Source organism: Camponotus vicinus, unplaced genomic scaffold (genome assembly GCF_025532165.1).
Source record: "Camponotus vicinus isolate PSW18456_S1 unplaced genomic scaffold, iyCamVici1.0 SCAF_11, whole genome shotgun sequence".
NCBI lineage: Eukaryota > Metazoa > Arthropoda > Insecta > Hymenoptera > Formicidae > Camponotus > Camponotus vicinus.
The window spans coordinates 8,009,584-8,019,175 of record NW_028141947.1 but is presented as its reverse complement, the minus strand read 5'-3'; positions in this window follow the sequence as shown (position 1 = coordinate 8,019,175).

Below are 9,592 nucleotides of genomic sequence, written 5' to 3'. Positions count from 1 at the left end.
CGCGTTTACGGCTCGAATGAGCCGTACGGCTTAACTGTACACGTAAATTTGATTACGGGGGAACGCGTAGTGCAGCGGGTGATGCCTACGTCCCCTGAGGAGCTGCTCGGGCTGTGGGCATATTTGAAGTTAGCCCGTCGTCTTGACGCCATCCGGTTTGATGAAATCGAGTCCAAGCGGCGGGGTGACAAGATCCGTGCGTTTTTCAAACTTGGACCAGGTCCGGAGCGCCCCTTGCAGCCTCCCCTTCGGTGAGTCTATTTTAATTTTCTATAAATAGCTTTAATTTGTTTATATGTATGCGTACTGTTTTTCTTCTTCTTTGTATTGTATAGTTTACGTCTGAATTTTTTTCTATAATCGTGTATGGTCCTGTCCATAATGATTCGAGCTTTTTCGATCGTCCTCGTCGTAACGTTTCGTACATTAGTACTTTATCTCCTATTTTAAAATGAGCTTCTTTTGTGTTTTTGTCATAGTTCTTTTTAGCTTTTTCTTTTTCTTCTTTCGCGAGTTGATTAGTTGCTCTCAATCTTTCTTTTAACTCTTGCGCATAATCGTCGTAATTATACGTCGGTTTAGGCGGTTTTGTCAATGCTGTCGGAATTTCGGCTTGATGTCCGTACACCAATTCGAAGGGTGTATATCCTGTAGCAGTATGCGGTGTTGTATTATAAGTAAACATCGCGAACGGTATCCATTCGTCCCAGTCCGTTTGATCTTCGTTTATATAGTGTCGTAGATACTCGGCTAATGTGCGATGCGATCGTTCTAACGCGCCGTTGCTTTCCGGGTGATACGCGGTTGTTTGAATTTTGTTTATTTTTAATAATTTGCAAGTATTTTTAAATATCTCGCTCATAAAATTAGTTCCTTGATCCGTTAGAATTTTTTCCGGTATTCCGTATTCAAGTATTATTTTTGTAACAAATTCTTTACTAATTGTATTCGCTTCTTGATTCGGAATCGGTATTGCCTTGCTAAATTTTGTTAAATTATCTTGAAAGGTTAATAAATATTTATTTCCGTTAGTCGTAATTGTTAGCGGTCCGACTATATCTAATGCGCATTTTTCAAACGGTTTATTGGGCGTATCCGTAATTATTAACGGCACTTTATTTTTCCGTGATAATTTGTTTTTCTGGCAAGATTCACATTTTGCTATATATTGTTCGACATCTTTTGTTAGACCTTTCCAATTATGTTGAAGTCGAATTCTTTTTATTGTTCGTTCGATTCCTTGATGCCCCCCTATAGGTGCATCATGATATTCGGCTAAAATTTGTTTTTTCTCTGTTTCCGAATATATCTTTATGTTATCTGTGTTGGTTTCTTCTTTTCCTTCTTCTGTTTCTATTAATAAAATGGCTTGGTCATCCTCTTCTGTGGATGGTTCCGGTATCGCGTTGCGGCTTAAGGCGTCGGCATTCGCGTTTGCTCGTCCGGCTTTATGTATAATTTCATAATCATACTCTTCGAGTTTTAATCTCTATCGGATTAATCTCGATCCGGGGTCATTTACATTAAATAACCATATTAACGGTTTATGGTCAGTTATTATTTTGAATTTTGTTCCGTAAACATACGGTCTGAAATGTTTTACTGCCCAAACGATAGCTAATAATTCCTTTTCGGTTATATTATAGTTTTGCTCTGCTTTTGTCAGTACTCTGCTGGCGTAAGCAATCGGTCGGTCGTTGCCTACCTTTCCCTGTGATAACACTGCTCCGATTGCATAGTCGGAGGCATCAGTGGTCACAATAAATTCTTCTGTGAAGTCGGGATATTTTAGCACTGGTGCAGTCATTAATTTTTCTTTTAGTCCTTCGAATGCCGCTTGCTGCTCCGTTGTCCATTCGAACTTTTCTGTTTTCTTGGTTAACTTTGTGAGCGGCTTAGCGATTCGCGAGAAATTTTCTATAAATTTCCTATAGTATCCCGCTAGCCCTATAAAAGATTGAACATCCTTGACCTTTTTTGGGATCGGAAATTCTTTTATTGCGGTTAATTTTGACGGATCGGGTGATATTCCATTTTCTGAAATTATATGTCCCAGATAAATTACTTCTTTGCGCAAAAATTCGCATTTATCGGGTTGCAACTTTAGATTAGATTTTCGTAATTTTTGTAACACTTCTTTAAGTCGTTCATTATGTTCTTGTAAACTTGATCCGTATATCACAATATTTTCGAGATATACCAGGCATCTGAGTCCTTGTATTCCTGTTAAGACGGAGTTCATTAATCTTTGAAATGTTGCTGGCGCATTCCTTAGTCCGAACGGCATTCGATTAAACTCGTAATGACCGTAGGGAGTTGAAAAAGCTGTTTTATTTTTATCCCGTTCAGCCATTGGGATCTGATGATATCCTGACGCTAAATCTAATGTAGTGAAATATTTTGCATTTCCTAGCTGGTCTAGAATATCAGTTATGTTAGGCAGAGGAAATGAATCTCCTATTGTTAATTCGTTGAGCTTCCGAAAATATATTACTACTCGGAGCTTTGGTTTTCCTGATGCGTCTGTTTTTTTCGGTACCACTAGCAATGGTGCATTCCATTGACTTGTGCTAGTCCGTATGATTTCATCTTTCAGCATTTCATTTATTTGTCGGTTGACTTCCGTTTTATGTTTCTCTGGCAAGCGATATGGTCTCACGTTCACCGGCGCGGTGTTGGCACGTGTGTTTATTTCATGCTCTACCGTCGCAGTGCATGTCAGTGGCTCGCCCTCTAAGTGGAATATGTCACTGTAATCTTCGCAGAGTTTTAAGAGTGTCTGCTTCTCTTCTGCGTTTAAATGTTGCGTTCGCAGTAATTGTCAGATTTGTTGTTTACGAGGAATAGTATGTTTGATTTCTCTTCCTGTTTCTATTATGTTTATTTCTTTCCTATTTTTCTCCATGTCTTCTAGGGTGACTATTGGAGTGGGTATTTCAATCACCTTATCTGTTGTGTTTATTATGCTCACAGGGCATGAGAGGTTTTTTGTCTCTACCAGGCAGCTTCCAATGAAAACTCCTGGTGCTGTTTCTTCGGCTCGGACTATTCCTACCTGATTGTGGTTGGTTGCGGCTCGTATAATTGTTTCGCTACGTGGCTTCAAAGTAATTTTATTACACGGATGTAATTTTAATATGCTATCCTTTATCGTTATTTGATTTTTCGTAGTCGCATTTTGCCGTTTGCTTTCTAAGGAAATCTAAGATTCCTTCGTGCTCTACCGCTACATCGTCTTTTACTATGTAAAAAGCGTGTTTAATTTTATGGTTATTAATTTTAATCGTAGCGTACATTTTCCCGAGTGTATATACTTTATGTCCGCTTATTCCGGTAAGTGCAATTTTCTCCTCGTAGATCGGTGCGCTATCTATTAGATTTTTTAATTTGATTAAAGAAATAGTCGATCCAGAATCATATAACATATTGAGTTTTCCGTTTTTTACTTCGCGAATTGGTAGTGTTACTTGCAGCAGTTCGTCTTTAATCGGTGCAGGCAGATCTTTAATATGCGTTACCCGATATTCTAAGGCAGGTCGCGGTTGCTTCTTTCTTGCTTCCTCCTGCTCTTCTTCGCTATTGCTGGCGGAGTCAGTGCTCTTTTTCCGTTGCCTATACGAAGTCTTTTGCTCGCGCTTATCCTCTTGGCGATTATTTTTATTAGACGGTTTAGAATTGTTATTGTTATTATTGTTATTTATTTTGGAACGTCCATTCAAATTCCAACACTCTTCACGGGTGTGTCCGGTCTTTTTGCAATATTTACAAAATTTACTTAAAGTATTTACTCGCGGATTTCCTCCCGGTTTTGGTAACGTAAATTTGCTACTTCTGCAATCACGTCCGTAATGCCCAGATTTTCCGCATTTATAACATTGGGTAACTGTATTGCGATTAGGTCGCGTGTGTTTTATGTCGTGTTTGTTTTTGTTAGAGAAGCCGTATGCTCGGGTTACTGTTGGCCCGATCAGCTTTTCTTCCGCGCTCGCGCCGTTTATCGCTTCTTGGAGAGTGGTGTATCTTTGTGAACGCACGAGAATTTTTAAGTCATCTCGCAATCCGATTTGATAATTTATTAATGCTTGTTTTTTAATTGTTTCCTGAATCGCCTTTTTGAATGAAGGAGGGCGTTCTTCTCCTTCTACCATGGATATAGTTTCATGGCTAATATATCGACGCGTTGCCCGAAAGCGTAAGCGGTTTCACTCGATTTCTGCTTTAAAGAATTGAATTCTATTTGTAAGTGGGTCGTGCTCTGCTTTGTCTGGTAACAAGTTTCAAGTTGCTGCTTCAGTTCTTCGAACGTTTGTATGTCTCGCGTCTCGAATTCTTGCATAGCCTTGCCTTTTAATTTGGTATATAGAATTGCTTGCATTAATGATTCTTCGTCCGCGGGATTTGTGTTTTGTACCGCGTATGTACAGGCATTTAAGAATTCTTGTAATTTATGTCGCGATGTTCCATCGAATTCTGGAATCATTGTTCGCGCTTCTTTCAGCGGTAAATAGTGCGGAGCGGTGCTACGCCTATGTCTTATATCTCGTTCGGTGCGACCGTACGTTATGTCGAGGGGGACGTCATCTGGATTTGCTCGTGTTTCATTAAAATTTCCTCGATTAGTACGCAAGTTGTGCATTTGTTCGTGTAAATTTCTCATCTCTTCTTGCATTTCGCGGAGACTATGTACGAGTTCGGTTAACAAGATATTACTCGTGTTTTCGGCCGGGTGATCTGTGCCTTCGTAATTCGCGGCAGCCTCTTGTCCGGCTTGTGCACGTAAGCGTTCGATTTCCCTATCGACGGCTTCGGGTTGGATATTATCCATATTTCTTCCCGGATTTGGCTCGAAAATACTAAGATCGACGGATAATGGCGAATAAGTTCTTCTAAAAGTGACTCGGTTAACGCTTCGTTCGTTTTGTTCGAAATTATCGTTATTGTCTAGTTCGCGTGCTTCGGACGATTCGGAACTCGAATAGCAGTCTTCTAAATTTTTTCGTACGCTATTTCGGATGTCGCGAGCAGCTTCTTCCGCTACTTGTATCGGTGTTACAAGTCTTAATCTATTTGCCAATCGTGCTGGCTCGCTCAAAAATCGCGGGCTTTGGAATCTAACTCGCTTTAATTGTTCCGACATTTAATTATAAATTTGCGACTTACATTAGTAGTACGATGACTCGCATGGTCGCGTATCGGGTTGCTCGATTGCTGACGCTGCGTGTTGATATGTTGGGTCGTTGTCCCACGGTGACGCGTTGTCCGTCGGCGATGCGTTGCCTCTGCGAAGGTTGTGGATCGGTGCTGGTCCTTGAGCGCTGGTGTTTCCTTTCGGCTTTCAGCTGCTTGACCGTGATTCCTTATCTGCTTTCTGTCGTCCGTAGGTGTTCGGTGGCTTGTTTTAGTCCATCCGCTTTAGTGTATTTGCTTTCTTAGGCTTCCTTTTGATGTATATATATTTTTTTTTTAATTCGTATTTTTCTTTTCTGTTCCAGCCGTTAGTGGTCTGAATTTGGCGGTTCTTCCGGCGTGCATCCCACCGCTGCCACCAGTATGTTATGCCGCGAGCGGCACGGGATGTGGGGAGCAATCGGGAGATATGGTATATCTCAGGCCGCCGAGGATCAGGAGCCGTGGTGTCGGCTGTTTTAATAATTTGCAATGTTTTTCTATAAATTAATTATACCTTGTATTTGGTTCTTCGAAATATACATTAATTTACACAGGAGCCTTTCTACGCTGATTTAGTAAGTCTTGTCGCCTTGTCCTTCGTCTTCGATAGTATTCGTTAAAATTATCGGTTCGCACTTAACACGGATTACACTTGCTGTCCTACTGTTTCGTGCTTCTCCGGTGGTTCGTATTTAAACCCTTGTTTGAGGAGATTTTTTGAGAGGGGGGCCGCTTAGTAACATGGCCACACGGTGGTCATGGTGCGGTCAAATTGAAGTGCAAGCGAAGATGATTTGGTGTCGAAATCTTTCGTTGCACTTTCGCGTTTATTGGCGAATTCGCTGGTGGTTCGCTGAGACAGTGACTTTGTGAGGTGAATGCTCGATATCGCATTTAGCAATAATATTTATTTAGCAATAATAATTTGCTAACGTTTAATATTTTAATCATGTACGGGTTATAGTCTGTGAGACTATAACAATATGTTATAATTATACTTAGTTTTACTTTTTTTTTTTATTATAGAATATATTTCGTTGCGTTTCTGTTCTATGTATATTCTGTATAAGAGTTACTGTATTAGTTTCTTTTGTATTACTTTTATTTACATCGGTAAATGGCGTTCATAGCATCGCTTTCATAGCATCGCGTTACGTTGCGTGTCGTTCGTTAGTCCTACTACGTCTTCCTTTAATTTTTCACGTTACACGCCTCAGTAAAATTCTCTTTGTTTGCTTGCTTATATATAGTGTGTTTTGTGGCTACTATTATTATTATTTATGTCATTTTATTTTTTCTTTCTCTATTGTATATATATGCATATATATATGTGTATAGCTACTCTGATTGGACTTGTATGTGAGACAACGAAATAAAATAACAGGTTATGGGCCCAGCACGCTTCCACTACGCGCAAATTATTCAGCAGTAGAGTAAATTGTCTGCACAGTTCAAGTCAATACGGATATATCTCGAAACGAGCGTGCACGCATAAGGTATATCGATTTAATAAAATTATATCCGTAAATGAGAAGAGAGAGAGAGAAAGTAAGTAATAAAACGAATAAAGATGACTACGTCTAGTAACGAACTAGCCACAATTAAGAAATTGTTAGGACAAGACAATTTTCCAGTATGGAAGTTCCAATTAATGCTCATAATGCAGGAGAAAGGACTTGATAGTGTCCTTGACGGAACTGAGCCTAGGCCGATTGAGAAAGAACAGCTGGATAATTGGCTGAGGAAGGACAAAGGCGCAAGAAGATTAATTGGCTTAACAGTTGAGGAGAACGTGATTAATCTCATCATGGGCTGTGATTCTGCAAATGAGATGTGGGAGACAATTCTAGGACTCTATGAAAAGAAGTCGAGTCAACGAATTGTAAGTATATATAGACAGCTGCATAATTCAAGGATGTCTCCGGATCTGTCGATGACTGACTACATTGGGAACATCAAGAAGACGCTTAGTGCACTAAAAGCGGCAGGAGGAGAGATCGAAGATCTAAATGTGATAACGATTATCCTGGATGGCTTGCCGTCAAGTTTTGTTCACTTCTGTACTACATGGGACAACCGGCCGGATGTGGATCAAACTCTTGACACGTTGTACAATGCGTTAATGAATGCTGACGAACGTTTGCAGAAACGTCGAGCCAATCAAAACATCCCATTATAATAACACGGAAAACATGTTATTACAATGGGATGTTTTGATTGGCTCACGCTGGTTGACGCGACGCGTTACGCGCTCAGTGGAAACTCAGCCTTACTGTATTAGTTTCTTTTGTATTACTTTTATCTACATCGGTAGATGGCGTTCATAGCATCGACTTCCGATCGAAACTCCGATAGTGGCGGACGTGTTATCCGAAGTGCTCTCTCGTTTTGTTTTTCTTTTCCTTGAGTGTGTTATAACAACCTCCTCAGTACTAGAGGAGTGCTAACAATTTTGGCATTTCCGCCTCGACATATTTTTGGCATATTCGAGCCTCTGAACGACTCGGCTACTGCACGCGAGCCGTATAGAAATTCTGCGCATTATAGCACCACGTCATCCTCGGCCATCTTGGCCGGTCGACCGCGTGGCAGTCTATCGACGGCACGGTCTGTATTTCCTCTGCTATGTCCATTCAGGATCCTATGAAATCCTTTTCGAATAAAGCATCTGTAACTTTACATGACAATGACAGTAGTTTTATACGGTCAGCTTCTGACTCGACTGAGCCAAGTGACGAAGACAAACTTAACTATATAGCTCTCTCTCTCCCTCCTTTCTCTCCGTCCACTGATCCCATTGTGGAGATTACGACGGAGACTAACTCTAATGCAATTTTGTCTGTTTCGCAGCCAATTAATGGACAATTGGATTCTACTCTCACGGCGACTGAGTCCGACATTGACTCTAGTATTCATCTCTTGGACGCGGAAGCGAAAATTAACAAAAATAAAAATAAAAGGAAAAAAGACCAGAGCACCGCCTCGTCCGTGAGTAAGCGTCAGGTCCTGGGTGAGGGGGATAGTCATTCGTTCCAAGGTAAGGCTAATTGTGCCTCTAATTCTTCGAGCTGCGCTGCAACTTCTGCGAGTCTCCAGGATCTTCCCCTCCCTAATACGAATATATACGGTCTTGGTTCTCCTGGACCTTTTGACGTAATAGTTCAAAAGATTAGTGATAATAATAATTTCGCAAACTCTCCTATTGACCCTCTAGCGGTCGGTCGCCTCCTTTTCTTTTCTAATAAAAATGAAATCCTTGAACTTAAGAAAACTGGTTATTCTAAAATCAATATTCGCTTCAAAACTCGTGAAGCTGCCAATAAATTAACTTCGTGTCAAACTCTGAGGGCGAAGGGCTATTATGCTTATATTCCACTTTATCGCACAACTAGAAAGGGTATCATACGCGGTGTTCCGCTTGACCTTTCTGATGGGGAGATCCTGGCTGGACTTGAATCTGCTGTAGCAATACTATCGATGCAGAGATTGAATAGGCGAAGGGGAGATCCCCTCCCTTCTTCTTCTTTGATACGGCCTAATGTAAATAATAATGTAAATAATAATGTAGATAATGCAAATACTAATATTCTAATCCCCTCTCGTACTATATTGATTACGTTTAGAGGTCAATCCTTACCTGATTGTATATACTTGTATATGTTGAGACATTCCGTCCTCCCTTTTGTTTCTAAGACTTCTTTATGTTTTTCATGCCTTCGTTTTGGGCACATAGGCGCTCAGTGTAAGAGCCGCGCTCGTTGTATGGATTGTGGTGGTGATAGACACGGCGATGGCGAGGCCTGCCCCAGGAAAGATTTCGCCCCAGTCTGTATAAATTGCAAAGGGCCGCATAGGGCTTCTGACTATTCGTGCCCTGAATATATTCTCCAGAGGAGGATCAGAGAATTTTCTGCGAGAGAGAACGTTCCTTTGTCGGAGGCTGCAACTTATATAGGGGGTGGGGAGCCTGTCCCCGATAGAGGTCGTCCATTGTTCCAGGACCGGGAGTACCCAGGGCTCCCTAACTCCTCCCCCCCTTTTCGAGGGCGTCTTGCTCCCTCGCCTCCTCGGCCTGCTCGTCTTTATTCACGGGTTTTAGAGCATCCCCCCTCCGAGAGGGAAAACGGTTCATCGGGTGAGTCCTTGCTCCCACCCTCCTCTTATTCTTCTGACTACCGTGATTCTCTTTTCAGGGCTTCCACTGAACTCAAGCAAAAAACTGTCAAACCGAGAACCAAATTCCAAGATCATAACAACAATAATAACAACAACAATGAATTTTCACAGCCACCCCCCGACCTTTTGCGCGGACATCCTCTCTGAAGGCTGATGCCTCCTCTTCCGGTTCCTTCTCTTCCTTGTTCTACCCTAATGGCAGAACCCCCTCGGTATCCGGTAACGGGGTGGCCATGGATGCGGCGCC